Here is a 19,791-nt window from a genome sequence, read left to right on the forward strand (position 1 = left end):
GTGTGTGTGTGTGTGTGTGTGTGTGTGTGTGTGTGTGTGTGTGTGTGAAAGATAAGCTAATGGAGCGTCATTGTCCCCCACCCACCATCTCTAAGTTCTAGCCCGTGCTGGTTCAGGCCAGCAATCCTGAGCATGTGCGAGATTGATTTAATATTCACCATACACACTGAGGAGTCGCTGCACAGTGTGCGCCTGCAGGGATTGTTGTTATTTTATAATAGGCCTTGGGTAACATGCTGCGCCCTGGACTCTGGGTCGGCCGAGGCAGCATGCTCAGTCCTGGAAAAGAGCAGGAGAGAAAAAACACGGACGCTAGCTGTGCTAAAGGCACCGGTATCAAGGCCATCTCTTCCGGTCCTTGGAGCACCAACCTCCAGGGCGCAAACACGACTCCTGGCACCAATAAAAAAAATAGTCCAGCAATGAATGCAGTGACAGTGGTGCCCCAATGGATGGGGGGGGAGGAGAGGCTTTCCCTCTGCTTCCCCCCAAGAAACAGTGGGTTTGGTACCCAGGCCCCACAGATCTCAGGTATCTACCAGCACAGCTCCACACCGCCCTTGTGGGCAGAGGAGCCCAGAGCTTCCATTTTACAGGGTCTCCCATCGCAAAGGAGGCCTATAGTCATGAGTTAACGCAATCTAAGGCGCTGTTAATTCCTGAGCAGACTCCCCACAGGGCTGAGGAAAGAGGGTAACATTTCATAACACTTAAGTCACATCGGAGTCCAAGTCCCAGTGGGACTTCGTGAGAAGTGACAGGGTCCTAAGTTAACACGATAGGTGGCCTCCTCACTCCATTTCAGGCACTTGGCTGCACCAGCTCTGAGACAGGTCAGCCAAGAAACACCTGAGCAGAAACAACCCAGGGCTACCACCATGGAGAGACCGGAAGGTGACGAGAGTGCACTCAACTTCACCCTTTGCTGACTTACAAATGGCTCTACTGGGTCAGACTAATGGCCCATCTAGCTTAGTATCCGGTCTTCCGACAGTGACCAATGCTTCAGAGGGAATAAACAGAACAGGACAATTATCAAGTGATCCATCGCCCGTCATCTAGTCCCAGCTTCTGGCACTCCAAGGTTTAGGGACACCCAGAACATGGGATTGGATCCCTGACCATCAGGGTTAATAGTCATTGATGGGCCTATCCTCCCTGAACTGATCTAATTCTTTTTTTAAACTCTTTTATAGTTTTGGCCTTCGCAATGAGTTCCACGGGTTGACGGTGCGTTGTGTGAAGAAGTCCTTCCTTTTGTTTGCTTTAAACCTGCTGCTTGCTAATTCCACTGGGTGACCCCTAGTTCTTGTGTTACGTGAAGGGGTAAATAACACTTCCTTAGTCACTTTCTCCACACCAGTCATGATTCTATAGATCTGTCAGACCCCCTCCCCCTGAAGCATCTCCTTTCTAAGCAGAAAAGTCCCAGTCTTTTAATCCCCCCCCCCCCAATCTGGAAGCTGTTCCATTCCCCTAACCGTTGTTGCCCTTCTCTGTACTTTTCCCAATTCTAATATATTTTTTGAAATGGGGCAACCAGAACTGCCTGCAGTATTCAGCCCTATAATAGCATTGGCACCAGCTTTCACAAAGCCCCTGCCAAGTCCCAACCACAAATAAACTCCCCTAGTGGCAGTCAGCCACGGAGGGTTGGAAGAGAGGCAAAACCAGGGGGTGCTAAACCCATAGGCAGGACAGTGCTGCCCTTGCCAGGAACAGCTGCCATAGGCTATTGCTCCACTTCCTCCTCTCAAAGCTCCGGGGCTGTCAGATTTTGGCACCAGCTGCGAAGCCACTAAATGGAAACAGCAGTTTCAGCTCATGGAACATCAGTAATTCCCAGGCCTGGTGTTTGTGCGACTGGCTGAGCAGCCCCCTTTGTGTACAGCACTAAGCCAGGCTGCTCCGAGCGCAGCGCACAGACAAATCCAAGTTGCACCCATTGAGCTCTTCAAGGGTTTCCTACTGAACATGCCTCATTAAAGCCGCAGGTCTTCCAGCAGCTCTGCGCGTTGCTGTTTAAGAACCTCTCCTTACAGGGGCTTGTAATTCAGTCTTGGGAGCTTGCTTGGAGCTCACACACACAAGAGACCAGTGTTCGGAGTTAAATCTCTTTAGAAAGGATGTTCTGTTTTCCACTATTCTAGACAGAGACTCTGGATTGAATCCAGAGGGGGTGTATAATGCGGTGCAAGTTACACATTACTGAGTCTAAAAGAACCTGCGGCTTTCGTCCTGAGGAACCAGAAAAGAGGGGTGTAGCAGGAAAACATTTTCTCATGCTCTGCTGCTGCTGAGGTAGCTTCCCCGTCACCCAACACTTTAATACAAGTTGGCATAACTTGCATACTGACAAAGGCATAAATAGGTCTAAGGGAACAGAACAGATCAGGAGTGATGCACAGGGTCACAACGCCACTCAAATCTGACCCAGCCACCCTTCCGTCGTAGCAAGCAGCAGCAGCTTGTGCCAGCAGATCCACAGCATTGAGTGGTCTGTATGGCTGTTATTCACACTAGAAAACCGGAGCCCAGTGCTGGGTCAATAATACAAACAAATCATGTCATCGGGTGATGGAGGAGATGAAGGACCCACAACTGAAGTCCTCACAGAGTTATCAATCAAATTACTTCCCCAGCAGTTGCAAACATTCTTCGTTGTATCAACACTCCAGCAGGCACTGAGCAGATGGAGATATTGGAGAAGTACTTATTGCCCAGTTATTCCAGCAGTAAGTGTGGGAAGGGAAACTGAGGGAGCAGGAGGTTCCACATTAAAGGAGAATAAAAAAAGGCGGTCATGCCAAAATCACAACATCCGAACAGGAGAACTGCACTGTGCTATTATCATCTCAACAGCTGGGCTGCACTCAGCTTTGACAGAATATTCCAGGGTGTCAAGAACTGCAAGGAAAGTGCCTAGGTTATGCACATTAATTTACACTCTGGAGACCCGGAAATATTAACAAGATGGAAGGGTATTTTTAGAATATTCGGCTATTGAAACTAAGGAAGGAAGTGTCTGTCCTCATTAAAATCTTCACTCTCACTCAACTGTCATTTTTTTTAAAGCTGTTGACTGATGCAGCCTTTAGCGGTCACCATGGCAACAAGATACATTACCTAGGCGATGATGCTCTTATGCTGTCACCCCTTGAGTGACCCAGTTCTACAAAAAAAGAAAAATTTTGAATAAAAAAAAAAAAACCTTCAAGTGGAATTTTTTCTTGGCTCCTGCCATGTTCATTTTCTGTGCTGCTGACGGCGTAATGAGAGTCTACATGCCTCCAACGTGCCAGCAAGATCAAAACCAGGAGAGCTGGTGGGAGAGAAGATTCCAGAATATCTCCACAAATAAGGATCACACTGGATTAAGTGCAATTTGGAGGTGGTGACAACTCATTTGTGACTAAGTCGAGAGCTGGCTACCTGGGAAGCTATTTTCCAATCAGCCGTTTTATCACACGCGATCCATCGCCTGAAAATTCACAACATCAGTTCGCTAGTTAGTTTCCTGTTGGAAAAATGTGTTGCCCAGTCAGGAAGCAGAAACAATACCACATGACCAATCGCAATCCCAACCGAGATGAGACTGCTGTTTGTTTTGAAAACCTACCGACTGAGCAGGGAGTAGAGTGGGAGCTCCTGTTGGCAGAGAAGGACAGGGACTACCGCTCCATCACCCTGCTCCTCCTTTAACCCTGAGTGGTGCAGGAGAAAACATTGTTTAACCCTTGTTATGTATAGAGCTTTGAGAACTGTGCGGACGGCATGTCAGTGGTGACTGTACCTTTAAGGTCTGGATCATTCTTGGTTGGATGTATAATCCACACAAGGAGAATGTGGGTCTTTGTCCTCCTCTTGTGGCTGGCCCACCAAAAAGGATCATGAGCTGGTACTGCTTGTTGCTCTGAAGCAGAGTCACAGTTAGGTGAAGTGCTAGGAGCTTGTGCTTTTAGCCCTGGGAGGACGGGGCTCAAGGTCACCCCAAAGGGGGTCAGTTACAGGTATTTCACACTGAGTTACTTGGAGACTGAGCTAGGAACAGAGTGGGTCAGACGTGACTTGTGAACAAAGAGCATCTCGGTGCTGACCATTCACTTTTGTTGCTCGTCTCCAAGTAGTCATGGCAGCTGGACTGAAAAAGGCATGATTCGGCTCACTGGAATCTGGAAACAACACGCCCCTCCCCCTCTCGTACACCCTTCATGGCTTTCTCCCAGAGCCAGCCCCTCCCCCACCCCCGCCCCCCCCTCCCCCTCCCCCCTCAGGCCGGCCCCCGCCCCCCCCCCCCCCCCATGGTCACAAGCCCCACTCCATCTTTTAATCTCACTGCTCTAAATCCTAACCTATCTTACTCTAGCTCATCTCACTTCGCTCTTCTCTCATCCATTGGCAGTTTGGTGACCCTTATATGAGAGGAGTTTGGTAGGTCTCACCACAAACCGATCACCCCACCTTGCACTAACTGAGAAAGACTGCATGGGCCAAAGAGACTGAACTGCTACCCTACCCAGAAGGGAAGTCCGTCCCCTCCTTCAGTCCAAATGCCCTTCCTCCCCTCCCACCCCGCCCCATCATGTCCTGCCTTTCATGTCTCCCTGTACCACCACTGTAAGCAGACTGAAAATCTGCTGGGGCAGCGGGAGAGAAGCTACACAGGACTCTGGGGGCGCTGAGCAGCCTGCAGAAGACACACCACCATCCTGAGTGCCGCTCAGATGATGTCACTTGCAAGGCAGGACAGGAGGAAGGGCAAAACTTAGGGTTGCCATCTTTGGTTGGATGAATTCCTGGAGATTTCATCACATGACAGTCGTTAGTTACAGATTAATCTTTAATTCCTGGAGACTCCAGGACAACCCTGGAGGGTTGGCAACCTTAGGCAAAAGCAGCTGACTACAGGAGGCCCCCCTCCTTTGATAGACTACATCCAGAGACAGGCTGGCCTCATTTCCCAGCTTCCTTTCTGAAAGACACTCCGTCTCTTCACCTTAGCCCAACCCCCACGCCAATGCTCCCCACCGGGGCTCTCTCCTATCACTCAGGAGAACTCCCTTCCAGCTGCTCGTCCGGCCTTGCCGGGGCAAGCCAGAAGGAAGAGTGCCACCTACAAAGTCAAACTCTTTCCTACCGCACCCTGGGATTTTCTTTGAAGTCTCCCATCCAAGTTCCGAGCAGGTCCAGTCCTGCCTAGCTTAAGGAGTTCTAAGCAGACTGCAACATGATCGCGGGCACGCAGATCCATTCCAGAGTGAGGCCACACCCACATACCAGACCCTAAGAAGGAACTATCCTCAGACTGCCAAGTGCTCAATATAAAAGTGGCCGGGCTTCTATGAACTGCACGTTTCCAGGCTGGTCTCTTACTGCCACAGAATTGTCCCTTCTTGGCTCCTTTCTACGCAGCCTAGTTCAAGGTAATGGCACTCAGGAGAGACCGGTGCAGAGGCAGAGCGGAGATTGAGAAACAGGGTGTGGTGAGCATGGGGGCGCTAGGCGGGGACTGTTGATCTGTACCCCGAGGTGAGGTTTATGCAGAGGATTTCAGAGACGGTGGAATGTCAGAGCAGTGCAGACAGACCCAGCAGACTCCCTCCCAGGTAGGGTGACCAGACAGCAAGTGTGAAAAATTGGGACAGGGGGTGGGTGGGAGGTAATAGGAGCCTATATAAGAAAAAGCCCCAAATATCAGGACTGTCCCTATAAAATCAGGACATGTGGTCACCCTATTCCCAGGCAGGAGAGCAGTGACTGCAAGCCAGTAAAGCTGAATGGGTCTAAACTGGCAAACAGCAAAGCATCATGGGGGCACTCTCTTAGGGCTTGTCTACCTGGGGAAGTTCACCAGCAATACTAGGTGATGGAATTTTAATGCTATATGTAGTTATCCTGGTGTAACTCCCCGTGTAGACATCTGAAATAAGGGGCCTTTTTGGTTTGTTATTTATCTGTGTTATCACTGCCCCGAGGAGCCCAGTCATGGACCAGGACCTATTGTGCTAGGCGCTGTACAAACAGAAGAGACGTGTACAGAGTGTAAGACAAGAGACAACAGATGGACACAGTCAGAGAGGGGAGTCCAGGGAGTCAGCATGACAGGCGAGGTCTCAGCACACCAGCAGCCTAACTTGTCAATTTTTTTTTTGGCATGGCAAAAGACTAAAAGACTTCACACCTAGGCCCTGTAACAAAAGCCAGTGAATACTAGGGTAATTGGCCTCAGGCACACTGAGGGGGCAGGGCTTTGAGAAAAGGGAATTTCCTTACTGAGGGGCGCAGGGGATAAGAAGACAGGTAGGAAGACACAGACCTCACTAGCAAACGAACAAAAAATGTGCTCTTACAATTGAGTTAACACCATTTTTTTCTGCAGCGAAGACAAGGCTGGATTCCAAGAGCACGTTGGCCTCCTAAAAGAACTTAAGTTCGGTCTGTTCTTTTCCTGCAACTGCAGAAGGAAGCCCATCTAACTAAGGCCTGGGCTACATTTCAAAGTTAGATCAACTAGCTACATTGCTCAGGGCAATGAAAATTGTGCCATCGTTAAGGTGACCTAAGCCAAGCCCCACTGTGCTGAAAGTAGATTGATGGAAGAATTCTTCTGTCAATCAAGCTACTGCTTCTCAAAAGAAGTGGATTAACTACATCAATGGAAAAAACACCTTCTGTCAATGTAGGAAGTGTCTCCACTATGGGGCTACATCGGCACAGCTGCAGTTGCACAGCTGTACTGTAGACATACCCATAGTGCAGGGACGGGCAAACTTTTTGGCCTGAGGGCCGCATCAGGTTTAGTAAACTGTATGGAGGGCCAGTTAGGGGAGAGGGTCCCCCCCCCGGGACTCCTGCCCCATCCAACCCCCCCATTCCCTGACGGCCCCTCTGGGACCCCCGCCCCATCCACACACCCTCGCTCCCTGTCCCATGACTGCCCCCAGACTCCTGCCACCCCATTGAATCCCCCTTCCTGGCTTCCCCCCCGGGACCCCCGCCCCTATTCAACCCCCTCTTCCCCACCCCCCAACCCCTATCCACACCCCTGCCCACCACCCCAAACTCCCCTGCCCTCTATCCAACCCCCCTGCTCCCCCTTACTGCGCTGCCTGGAGCACCGGTGGCTGGCGGTGCTACAGCTGCCGCCCGGCTAGAGCTGGGCCACGCTGCTGCCACCACCACGCAGCACAGAGCTCCGGGTCAGGCCAGGCTCTACAGCTGTGCTGCCCCAGGAGCTCACAGCCCTGCCACCCAGAGCATTGCGCCAGCGGCGGAGCGAGTGAGTTGAGGCTGGGGGGGAAGGGGGGAGAAGAGACAGCAAGGGTGGGGCCAGGGGCAAGCCTCCAGGCCAGGAGCTCGGGGGCCGGGCAGGATGGTCGGCCTGTAGTTTGCCCACCCCGCCATAGTGTGTAGTTAAGTGTAAGGTTAGTCTCCGCTAGCTAAGCATGGCTGTTTGTTGTTTTCACAGCAGTTTCTCCAACGCTTTGTTCCGTTTACGAATAAACCTGCTTGTTTTTAAAAAGTGGTTGGTTGCTATCTCATGGTCACAGGCTCCTGAAGGGAAGAGGGACAGATAGTACTGCACAGGCCTGAGTGGATAAGTGGCTAGCACAGGCAGGATGCTGGATCCAGATCCTGGTCTAAGAGTGGAAGAAGTGCAAAGTCTCACTCCCAAGACAGGTAAAGGCATGAGGGCTGACAGCTGAGGGGGTGCACGAAGAGAGGCCAGAGATGCAACCAGCTCCATAATCCTGACACAGGTTTTGCACCAATATAGCCAAGCACCTTCCACTCCCAGCTAGGTTACTTTGCTTATTCATGTAGATGACCAATGACACATCACCACATGGCAACCTTTCTGCTCCCTGTTTAAATGACTGAAACTTGAGTAGGGGGGCCAATAAATGGAAGGCAGTGTTACCTAGCGAACAGGGCACTGGACTGGAATTCAGAAGACTTAGGTTCTATCCCCAGTTCTACCACTGGGTGACCTTGGGCAAAAAAATCACTTCACATCATGCCTCAGTTTGCCCATCTGTAAGATGGGGATGATACTGACTTCCTTTGTAAAGCACTTTAAGACCTATAGAAGGAGAGCTAGGTATTAGTAATTAAACAAACCGTGGATGCTCTCATCCACACACAAATGCCTTGATCACAAAGGACACATTCATGCCAGGCAAATAAAATGGAGGGGGAGGGAGGAAATATGTACATGGCTGAACTGCCATTTAGAATCTTAGTGAACGCTGTTCTTGCCATCTCCAAACAGCTGGAAATTAGAAGTGGAAGAGACGTTCATGATCATCTCCTCTGTCAACCATGCACTGGCGGGAAGATGTCAGATGAATAAGATCTCACGTGCTCTGTGCAGCAGTTTTAGACGACACAAGCAACGCACTACTTCCTTTGGGAGACCATCCCACCATCTTACAGAATGCATGCCTTTGACCGGATATTTAACCTGCATTTTCCTTTGTTCAGCTTCATCCTGTTACTCCTCATTGTACCCCCAGCTCCTGGGGATATTTAAAAATGGGGGGGGGAGAGAATGAGCAGTGACAATGTAGATCTCATGGGGGATTATTGGTGTGTAATTAAGCAATATGCAGATTTGCTTGTTACTATGGATGTGTTAAAAAATTAACTTGACCTAGTTTGAGAAATTCTAGCGACTCAACAATGCATCATGTTTCCCCAGAAATTCACCAGTGCCAACAAAGGGCCCTGTTCTGAGGAGAAGGAGCTTTAAATAAATTCTCTGCGGCAAAGGAGGAGGGTCAGAAAGAGGGGGGGGGAGGGAAAGGGGGAAGGATGGTGGTTCAGCGAGTCAAGTCACCTAATGATTCCTGACATTTTACACATCACATCACAAGGCTCCTCAGTGGAGAGAGAAACAGAACAGCCAGTTTTGCTGCCAGAACAAAGAGGTACACTCACCGTTTGGTCACCAAGCCTTGCTCCGGAGCAGATGAAGTTTAAAGAGGTTGTGAAAGTTTAAAGACTGTCACCATGAGAAACAGGAAAAACGCAGAATATCCAGCAGACGTAGCAACTGGGGTCAGGAGATATATTGATACACTCAGCAGTTCAGAGAGGTTTTTCCCTTCCCCTCCCTTTCTAGAGAGGCCATCATTGTAATATTTGGCCTCTATTTATGGGTTTTACACGGCTGCAGTTTACCATAGTATCTGAGCTCCTGCCATGTAAAAAAAAAAATCATGAGTGGCAGCGAAGTCCGTAATGGACTTGATTGTCTGAGACCCTAATATTTGTATTTTATTGGTACCTGGTATTTTATTATTGTTAAACATGTATATTGCAGTAGCCTCCGATGGCAACACGCAGGCTGCCCCACCCCCATGCAACATACAAACACATCACAAGTGCCCCATAGTCCCTGCCGCCCCCCCCCCCCCTTTTTTTTTTCCTCTTAACTGAATCTTTGAATGCTGCTTTTTGATGTTGTTTTGTTGAACTAGTGGAGCTGCCTGGCCAAGAAACAGGCATTAGAAGTTAGGGCTCCTAATTGACTTGCTCCTTGTAAAAAGTTAATGAAATAAAGCACAAGCAAATAAAAGTTTTTCAAACGTACAGTTACCTGCCATGAAACCACTCTCACACTACCAAGAGCAGAGCAAATTCAAGCCCTTACAGGTCATTTCAGGACTGTAATTTGTGCTGATCTTCGGAGGTTAGTCTTGGGCATCAGGCAGTGCTGCTGATCTTCAAAGAACCCGAGCAATCCATTTACACTGGGTTGGATCAGTTTTCACATCCCAGGATGACTCAGCAAGCGAGAGGGATAGAATTTGTTTGTTAAATTAAAAGCTAATACCATGGCTCCCCCTGATTTTTGTAGACCTGGCAAGGGACCCCATGAGCAGGGCCGGCTCTGGCTTTTTGGCCGCCCCAAAAAAAAAAACGGGGCAAAAAAAAAAAAAAAAAAAAAAAACCTGCGGCATGGCCGGAGCGCGGGTGCAGGGGGACCGGCTAGCGGGGGAGAGGGAGCGGGTGGGAGAGAGAGAGAAGGGGGGCGGCCAGGGCTACAGCGGGATGCTGCCACGCGGCCCACCACACCTCACCGCCTGCCAGGAGGGCTCCGCTCCGGTCGGCGGGGAGGGAAGGACGAGGACTGCCCTGCCGGGCTTGCTGCAGGGCGCTCCTGTCCTCTGCGCCACCGCCCCCTACAGGGCGGCCGGAGCAGAACAACAACAACAACAAAAAGCGGCCGTGCCGCCCTAGGATTGGGCCGAATGCCGCCTCGTTCAATCTGCCACCCCAAGCACCAGCTTGCTCGGCTGGTGCCTGGAGCCGGCCCTGCCCATGAGGACACTAGCTGAAGAGGGTAAGGAGAACAGGATTAGCAGACTGATCCCAGACTAGGTTAGGGAAGCAAAGCCTACTACACTCCCTCCTGAAGGCTGAGAAGAGGAGCATCTGCCTGAAGGTAGAGAGTCTGGTAGTTAGCGGCTAGACTGCCCCACACAAGGGAAAAAGCAGGGACATCTTGCAAAGATTCATCAGCCTTTGGAGAACCCCCCACCCATCACAAGGATAACCCCTGCAGATGGGTGCCAACGAAAGATACCATTGTAGGGCACTATCAGAAGGTAACCCTCTGTCTTTCATTTGGTAGAGAATGACTTCTCTCTTCCCGCTCCATGCCGAGTATATTAGCTCAGACAAACATCGGATTCTTTTCAGAATCTGTTGTGGCTTAACCGACATGCCCATGGGAACTGGTTCCCTTAGGGCCTGTTAGGCATCAGGGCTTGTTTACGGTTTTCAAAAAGGTCTTGCCAGCTTGGAAGAAAGAAATCAGTGTGCAAATCCAATGCCTTCCAAGACCTTCCCGCACACTGCTGCCTGCCTGAATGCATTGCTTTCACTACACTCCAACGCTCGGCCCGCGAAATGACGTAGGGCATTGTTCGGAGGCATAAGCCTGCTAAGGCACCACACACTGACCCCATGCAATTCGCAGCGTAGGAGCCACTAAGAGAGACAAGCTGAGTCACATAGCAAGGACACAAACCAGAAAAATGAGTGGACTAGAACGAAGTCCAATTTGGCTCTGGACAAGCTGGATTTTGAGTGTTCTCTGGCAGCGCGTACGATGCTTAACTAGGATTTTGTTGCGCATTTGAGTCATGCGGTGTTCTAGGGAAGCAGGAGAAAGGTGGGGCCAAACCCAACCCTGGTGTAAGTGAATCAGCTTCATTTGTCAGCTGAATGACTCATTGGAAATAGACGGCCCAAGCCACACGAGAAACCTTTACCACTGACAAACATGGGTTTCTGGTCTGTGTCAGACCCCCTTTTTCCCCAGCCTCATCTGGGTCAGATTCCCGTCCTCCTCTCTCCATCTTCGGGGACCCACTTAAATAACCCACCAAATAGCAATAAACAATAGGGTCAATAGCACGACAGGTAACCACCTGGCTTATTGCAAGCCTGTTGCGATCATGTGCAAGAGGTAACTCTTCCTCCTAGCATTGCGATTCCAAGAGTAATTTTGTTGGTTTCCAACGGACTATGGTTACTGCCCCTGTGCGCGTTAATTTCTTAAGATCACATCACCAAAGCATGCCCACAAAAGCTGAAATGAAAATCAGCTTGTCAAGTCACTTGAAAACAAGTTGAGAAGCATCAGGATAATAAAAAAGGAGCACTTGCCTGCTGGGGTTTGTGCAGAGATGGAAGGTTTCATTATACAGCCGTCCCACTGAGGACTCCAAAGTCCCCACTGATTACTTTGTGCAAAAATGGCCTTAACACAGCGGGCTCTGAACGCAAAGGTCAGAATACTATTCTCACGTGTGTTCTAGCAGCTTTCATCTAGAAGGATTCCAAAGCATTGTGGGAACCTGTTGGTAAACCTGACTGACAGGCAGGCATTGCTGGGGCAGAGCAAAGTATGGGTTTAAACCACACACAGGAACACTATACAACTGCTCAACAGCAGCAAGTTAATGCTTGACATTTGTGTAGCTTACGGTTTTAATTTGCACACAAAACCCAGAGTCTGTCATGCCTCTGCCATCTCCCTGGTCCTCCTTAAAAAAAAAAAAAAAAAAAATCTGCTTCTTTCAAAAGGCCTATAAATTCTAGTCCTTCCCCCAAAGGGGTATTTTTAAAAAACACCTGAAAGGGTTAAAGAACACACATGATGCCTGCTAGACAACTCCACTCAGTCAGCCACTGCCTGTTGCATGTTCCCCATCCCTCATCTCTATGGTGGGTGGTTTAATTAAAGCCCAGTCCTGCACCACTGTCAGGAGGATCATGGCCTGAGACTGTAAGCTTCTCAGCACTGCAAGAACCTCGCACGCTAGTAGTGTACTGGCGTTTGATAATTAACCGTCTCCAGTAGCTTGTGAGGTTGAAACAAAAAGGAGCAGATTTTCAAGAGCAGCTCCAGGCCAGATTTTTCGAGCACTTAGCTCCCACAGCTGGGCCAGATTTTCAGAACAGCTCAGCTCCCACTGAGGCACCAAAATAAAGGCTAGCCATTCACGCGTTTCCATATGTGCGGAGTTCTTCTGAAAAATACAGCCTCCATTTAATGAAAGGTTTAAGATTTCGTCCAGAATGTCACCCACTTAAGCGCTCTCATTTCTGCAATGCTAATAGCACAATTAGGAGTAATACACCCTGCTGGAATAGTTAGTTAGCTGCAAACATCTGGGTCTGGCATCTTCCTCTGGTGCCCATGCCGTAGATTAATGCTACCGAATTGTAAATCCTCATCCTGCATCCACACAAGTGGCTTCCCCTGGCGATTTATGAAATTAATCAATATAGATCAGAAGCGTGCTGGATGGGACGTGCGGCATGTATACAGGCTGCCAGGGTTTCAGGTTACATCCTCCTCCAGGGCACTGCACTGTGCCACACAGCACACCCTAAACCCAGAGCTTTCTGCTCCACGCAAGGCAAGTTTAAAAAGTTCATTAGTTTCACTAGAACTAAAAGCCACCCTAAGTTGCTGCCTCATCTAGGAAATGTTTGAAAGGTTTGGTCGCTTTCCTTCCCAAGGCAAACACCAGCCGCAGCCAAAAGAGAAAGCTGTGTAAAGTTCTGCATGGAGGCAGCTGGGTCAGTGCAAAAAGGATTTAGCACTGAACACGTGTCCATCCTGCTGGCAGCGCGCTCTCAGCCGCCTCACCAAAACCAGGTGCGCCCCAAGATCAGCAGCTGCCCCCTTTAACAGGCTTCTCACTTCCCAGCAAAACTGCCTAACAGTTTTAGCCTCCCAATCTCACCTTAGCCAGAAGGAGCTTCGCATTTGCTGAACAGGCCAGAGAAAGGTTCCTCTGCGACAGGCCAGAATTGTAACAACAGGATCAGGCAGTGACCTGCCGCGAAGGAGGAATACCAGACCACCTGCTTGTACTTTTCACCCCCATTCTCTCTCTCCCTCTTTTCCCTCTCCGGGCCTTTCAGGCAGAGCCCCTGCCAGAACTGTCCTTTGGATCAGAGGAAGCGGCACTCCCCTTAGTTCCTTAAAAACAGTCAGATGAAGTTTTCTTAAGGTGGCACCTACAAGTTCTCGCCTTCCAGATAGCTACTTTGCTTTGTTCACTGGCCAATTCTTTGACTTGCTGTCTCTACTTTCCAGCTTAGCTGTTTGCTTCCCCTAGTCTTTTTCTTCTTAAAAAAAAAAAAATCTCACACACACACACACACACACACACACACTTACTTCTATTGGACCTTCAGTCAGACACAATATTCATGAGAAACTGCTACAAATGTGATTAGGAACAAAACTACCAGTTTCAAAATTAAATCACCGAGTACAAGTAAAATTATAAAAGGAAATGGTTGTCAGACAAGGCTTCCACAGGTATGACACAGAAATACCCAGATCTAACACCTACATGTGTCATTTGACAGAAGTATTAAGAGAAAAGGTTGAGCAGACTTTCGGGAATTGATTTTCTTTTCATCTTTTTTTCAGGAAGCAGCTAGTCTGTGAATCCTAATGTTTTTCCACCTGTTCCTCAGCTTTGGGTTTAAGACCTACTTACACACAGGTATGACAAGTTTGTAACACACTGTGCATTTGTAGTGGAGTTTTTATTCCATCTCCCACCTTGAATTAAAAAAAAAAAAAAAATTCAGTGGGTTATTCCAAGTTAGCTCGGGATTCCTTATACATGTAGTGTATGTGACCCCACTGAAAGTGTTAACTTGTAAATGCCGGCTTTGAGAAACTGCTTCATCAGCTATCTTGAGGGTGGTCCACTGTTGCCTAGCAATGTCAGTTTGTTCTGATTACAATGTTTGTAAGGTGGGTGGGAAACCTGAATGGGTGCAGACTTTAGCAGGCCTGAACTGGTGTTTTCTGCAATTTAAAAAAGATAAATATATTGAGATAGATGCCAGAGGTAAATTAATTTAAGGGGTACAAATCCACACAGCTTCATTGGCTTCAATGGAGTTATGCCAATTTACTAGCTGAGAATCTGGCCCTATTATTATTATTGGGCTAAATAGATCAATATTGATTATTAAAAACAAAAGATACAAGTGATAAAGGATATACTCTTTTCACAGTGCCATTGCAAGAGAGGTAGAAAGAATCAATGGAGCTTACAAGGAAGAGGAGAATGGCCCTTTCTGTAACACACCATACCGCCTCTCTAGAAGTCAAATCAGCTTTATACAAATATATATTGAGCCGTATTCTTACACTCCTTTATAAGGAGCCTTGGAAATAAGAAAATTAAAACATCTACACTTTTATACACACATGCTACTTAATTTTTACCATTTGATTTCTAATGCCGACGTTAAATTCAAACTGGAAATAAATGCACCCTTTTAAAAAAAATAAAGAAAAAATACACAGTGAGGGTAATTACCCATTGGAGCATCTTCCCACGAGATGTGGGGGGAATCACTGTCACTAGGCATCTTTAAATCAAGATTGAATTAATGACTAAGGCCCTGATGCTGCAGACACTTATGCACGTGTTTGCAGGTTTGGGGCCTAAAAGCAATAGTCTGTTCAACTATAGATTATTGGGCTGGAGACAGGAATCACTTGAAGAACTTGTGTGGCTTGTGCTGTGCTGGAGACCAGACTTGGTGATCAATGGTCCCATCTGGCTGCCCAGGAAGCACAGTTTATGAATGAACATTCACCCGCGGTTTCATTTTTTAAAGTTGTCGCCGTTCAGAGGTTCGAGAAGCTGAACAGCACTAACCTCCCCGACATGATCCAGAGAAGCCAAAGCTGGCTACTAAGTAAATGTGTTCATGTTTAGCCTGCTTAGAGGGTGCTGGGGGGTTTTCTACTTAGATGTCGTTTACTCTTGAGCGGTTGGGGCTTTTTGTCGGGTGTTGCCTGACTGCAGATCTTTTGCCAGGGCTTAAAGAAAGAGCGATCAGAGCATTTTATAACCAGGGACAAAACTCAGCAGGGGAATTGTGTTAAAATCTCCACAGGAATTACTCTGTGCTTTCAATTTTGCTTGGTCCCGTTTGTAAAGGGACATCAGTGATTTAAAAATAAAATCAGACTAAAGTCGAGTTCTAACAATTCACTCTTACGGTTACCGTAACAATAATCAGAGGGAAATAGTGGGTTGCCTTTTCAGTTTATTTTGTGCATTTAATAGCCCTTTGACTAGTCATGGTTTCCCCTGGATCAGGTCCCAATGGACTCCACACAGGATGCAAGTCAACGGAAAGACTCCTATTGACTTGAGATCTGAGTGATTAGGTTCTGATCCACAGCCATTCGTGTATGCTACAATTAGCCATCTTAGGGACCCCAGTTTCAGTGCAGTTGTAACTATATTTAAGATGGTCTGGTCTCCCCAGGCAAAGCCACATCTTATAAACATGGTCAGAGCACACTGTGTGGCCATTGCGTCCCCTAAGATCATAGAATATCAGGGTTGGAAGGAACCTCAGGAGGTCATCTAGTCCAACCCCCTGCTCAAAGCAGGGCCAATTCCTAGACAGATTTTTGCTCCAGATCCCTAAATGGCCCCCTCAAAGACTGAACTCTCAACCCTGGGTTTAGCAGGCCAATGCTCAAACTGCTGAGCTATCCCTACCCCTGTAACAGGCAAAGTTTTGGGGTGCGTCCAGAGTGAGGATTTTAAAGAATTCTCCCACCATTACACCGCCATCTGTGCTAACAGGGGTGGGAGTGCTGAAATACCCCAGCCACCAGAGTTTTCACCACCGTGTTTTCTAGACCTAACGTGCTCCGGGGATATGTACTGTTTCTTTAATTCGATATAACGGCGCTAAATTCGACATAAAAGCCTAGTGTAGACCAGGCCTAAGTCTGGCACCAGAAGCCAAGCAGGAGTGAGGCTGAGGTAGGTTCTAGGCAGAAGAGATTACAGAGAAGCAGAGACTGGTTTTAGGAACAGCACCGTTTTCCTTAGTCTAATTCCATTAGAGTTCCTTGTTCAGTGTTAGCAGAAAGTGTCTGATTATTTTGCCAGTGTCGTGTGTCACTGGACTCAGCCATTTTACCCCACACCATCTAATCATAGATTATTAGGGTTGGAAGGGACCTCAGGAGATCATCTAGTCCAACCCCCTGCTCAAAGCAGGATCAATCCCCAACTAAATCCCCAAATGGTCCCCTCAAGGATTGAACTCAACCCTGGGTTTAAGCAGGCTCAACGCTCAAACCACTGAGCTATCCCTCCCCCCAATCTTACTCTGCAAGTCCCTGCCTGAGTTCAACCTCCATATTCTCTTCACAGGCCACTCCCCTCGCGCAGACTCACTTTAGGACTTTTGTTGCTTTCTGCTTTTCCACGCCAGTCTGCAAAGGGAACATTAGGTAGCAAACAGTACAAAGGGAAGAACATAAGACAGGTCACACCTGCTTGGACCCAACCCTGTGCTGAAATGGTTCATCTGAACGCTCGCCTTGGGAAAGGGGCAGGGGAGTGCTGTTTTGCCTTCACGGCTGTGTCTGCATCATTGCTTTGGCGGTCAGCAAGAAGTCTCCGTAACAAGCCACGATTGGGGGAGCCTGCTACACGTTTGTATCCAGGAGACGGAAGCCGAGTAAGAACCAGGTTTACAACAAAACAGGAAGCAGCCATCACCCAGGATCAACGTGCTTTCTTCCAATCAACCCTGTTTTGCAGCACTAACCTGGCTGTTCCTGAAGGGTGGGGAGGGCCATAGGTTGGTCTGGCTCTTTATATGCTGTGGGCCTGATTCTCCACTGCAGTGCACCTAGCATCACCACCTGTGCCAAATGGACACCAAACACTAGGAAGTCAGAATGGGAGCATTTTACACCCATTCTGCACTGGTGTAAGCAATGGTGAACAGGAATCGAGCACCAGTCCCTGCCTATCCCACCCCTTAGCACCAGGGCATTGTTCTTGCACTGAAATGTGTAGGCAGTGTGACCTAGTGGACAGAGCACTGGACTGAGACCCAGGAGACCTGGCTTCTATTCCCTGCTCTGCCACTGGCCTGCTGGGTGACCTTGGTCAAGTCACTCACCCCCCTTTGTGCTACATTTTCCCTACCTAGAAAATGGGGATGCTGTTGCTTTGTAAAGTGCTTTGAGATCTACTGATGAAGAGTGCTACATAAGAGGTATTAAGTGTCCCAACATGCTATAGGATGGCTTTTACGGTCTTCCTCAGGTTATTAAGATAAATGACCACCAGTTAGACATCTTTTCTGCAGCACCTTCAAGATGTTGAAAACCAAAACAATGTTCTATCAGGTAGCATTTAAAAGACATGTTTTCAGGCATGGAGCAATCTCCGAGCATAGACTCTTTCATATATTATGCTTAAATCCTAACAAGCCCATTAATCCAGTTTTAGCTAATGACACTATGAAATGAAGAACTGAGCTTCTGATCTTTGAAGTGTATTGAAGAACCTAACATTACCCGCCGGTGACCAAAGAAGTTAAGGTAGACCAAGAAATCCCTAGCCCCTTTGACAGAACTTCGCACCGGATGGCGTTTCGGATCCACTGAGTGTCAGCGTTTAGAAAGCCTTGGTCGGTAAAACAACTTGATGACTTGCCAAACAAATACAAAGGTGGGTCCCAAGCTTAAGGAGCAACCTTTGGATCACTCTCATTCTGTGCAGATCTTTCAGGCTCTCAGTTGGAGGAAGCCACTCACCACCCGAGAACTTGCCCTCGGTATCTAGGATAACCCTCATCAGCCATTTCTAAAGCCACGGAGGGGGGGGCATTATGTTGCATCTGTTATATTGATTAGCCCCTACTCACGGAGTAGTATTGCTCAGGTCCATGGGACTCCTCACCCAAGTGCTCTAAGCACCGCACAATCAGCCTTGTCTAGGCTAAGCTACCCACTGCTGACAATGGCTGTGCACAACAGGGGCAGCTCAACCAGTGAGCACCACAGGTTGTCATCACAGCTTCTGAAATGGGGCTGGGCATGCCGTTCATCCTGGTCTATGCACTAACCTGTGTTCAGCACAGGCTCAGCGGCAGCCGTCAGCAGGGCCGGCTCCAGGCACCAGCCGAGCAAGCTGGTGCTTGGGGCGGCAGATTGAACGAGGCGGCATTCCGCCCAATCCTAGGGCGGCACGGCCGCTTTTTTTTGTTTGTTTGTTCCGCTCCGGCCGCCATGTAGGGGGCGGCGGCGCAGAGGACGGGAGCGCCCTGCAGCAAGCCCGGCAGGGCAGTCCTCGTCCTTCCCTCCCCGCCGACTGGAGCGGAGCCCTCCCAGCAGGGGGCAGGTGGTGCGGCAGGAGGGGCCGTGTGGCAGTGCCCCGCTGTAGCCCTGGCCACCCCCCTTCTCTCTCTCCTCCCGCTCCCTCCACCCCCCTGCTAGCCAGTCCCCCTGCACCCACGCTCTGGCCGCGCCGCAGGTTTTTGGTTTTTTTTTGCTTTGCCGTTCTGGCCGCCCCGTTTTTGTTTGGTTTTTTTGCTTGGGGCGGCCAAAAGCCAGAGCCGGCCCTGGCCATCAGGGATATTTTCTTAGCACAGACAAGGCTTTAGTAGTCTCATATCAGCCCAAGGCAACTCAGCAGCACTTGTCCTACTTTCCCTCTTCCACAGAACCACAGAAAGCAGACGTTAGAGACGGAGGGAGGGAAGTCCTGTAGGGTCAGCTAGTCTACCTCCCTGCATCTGCAGGCTGGTTCCCTACGGAACGGCTCTTTCAGGGTTAGGAAGACATGTTCTAGACCAGAGGTGGGCAAACTACAAGCCACGGGCCACATCCGGCCTGCAGGACGGTCCTGCCCGGCCCTTCAGCTCCCAGCTGTGGAGGCTAGCCCCTGGCCCCTCCCCTGCTGTCCCCCCTCTCCCACAGCCTCAGCTTGCCGTGCCACCAGCACTCTGGGCGGCGGGATTGCGAGCTCCTGCCAGGCAGCAAGGCGGGCTCCGGCCAGGCGGTGCTGCTGCCAGACACGCTGCCCTGAGTGGCATGGTAAAGGGGTTGGGAGCAGGGGGGGTTGGATAAGGTGCAGGGGAGTCCCCGGGGGCAGTCAGGGGACAGGGGGCAGTTGAATAGGTGTGGGAGTCCCAAGGGGCCTGTCGGGGGCAGAGATGTGAATAGGGGTCGGGGCAGTCACGGGACAGGGAGTGGGGGGGGAGGTTTCTGAAAGGGGCAGGAAGTGGGAGGGACCTGTTCTAGACCCTTGAGTCATCCGAGGTCTCCCTCCACCCCACGAGCTGTTGCCATTGTTTATTACTGGACAAGCCACTAGGAGTCCAAGATACAGACTGGGTTTTGCCTTGTTTTGCGTTCAGTGTTTCAAACAGTCCCAAGCTGGAATTCAGGTGAGATCACAGCCT

At 49.4% G+C, this 19,791-nt stretch overlaps 1 protein-coding gene and 1 long non-coding RNA gene across 2 annotated transcripts in view; one reads left to right on the plus strand and one right to left on the minus strand.

The window, feature by feature from the left end:
- The window catches only part of ACOT11 (acyl-CoA thioesterase 11), a 68,182-nt gene extending 54,836 nt beyond the window's left edge, over window positions 1-13,346 (minus strand). Inside the window, exon 1 of the mRNA XM_026651758.2 lies at window positions 13,269-13,346. The gene's annotated coding sequence lies outside the window, so the exon portion shown is untranslated. The remainder of the gene's footprint in view (window positions 1-13,268) is intronic.
- Window positions 5,337-8,501, plus strand: LOC112120558. The gene is made up of 3 exons (XR_002909204.2): window positions 5,337-5,423; window positions 7,551-7,680; window positions 8,273-8,501. It is a non-coding gene; the product is annotated as an uncharacterized LOC112120558 (long non-coding RNA).
- Window positions 13,347-19,791: the final 6,445 nt, after the last annotated feature.

This window comes from Terrapene carolina, unplaced genomic scaffold (genome assembly GCF_002925995.2).
Source record: "Terrapene carolina triunguis isolate 2854851 unplaced genomic scaffold, T_m_triunguis-2.0 Scaffold102, whole genome shotgun sequence".
In the NCBI taxonomy this organism is placed as follows: domain Eukaryota; kingdom Metazoa; phylum Chordata; order Testudines; family Emydidae; genus Terrapene; species Terrapene triunguis.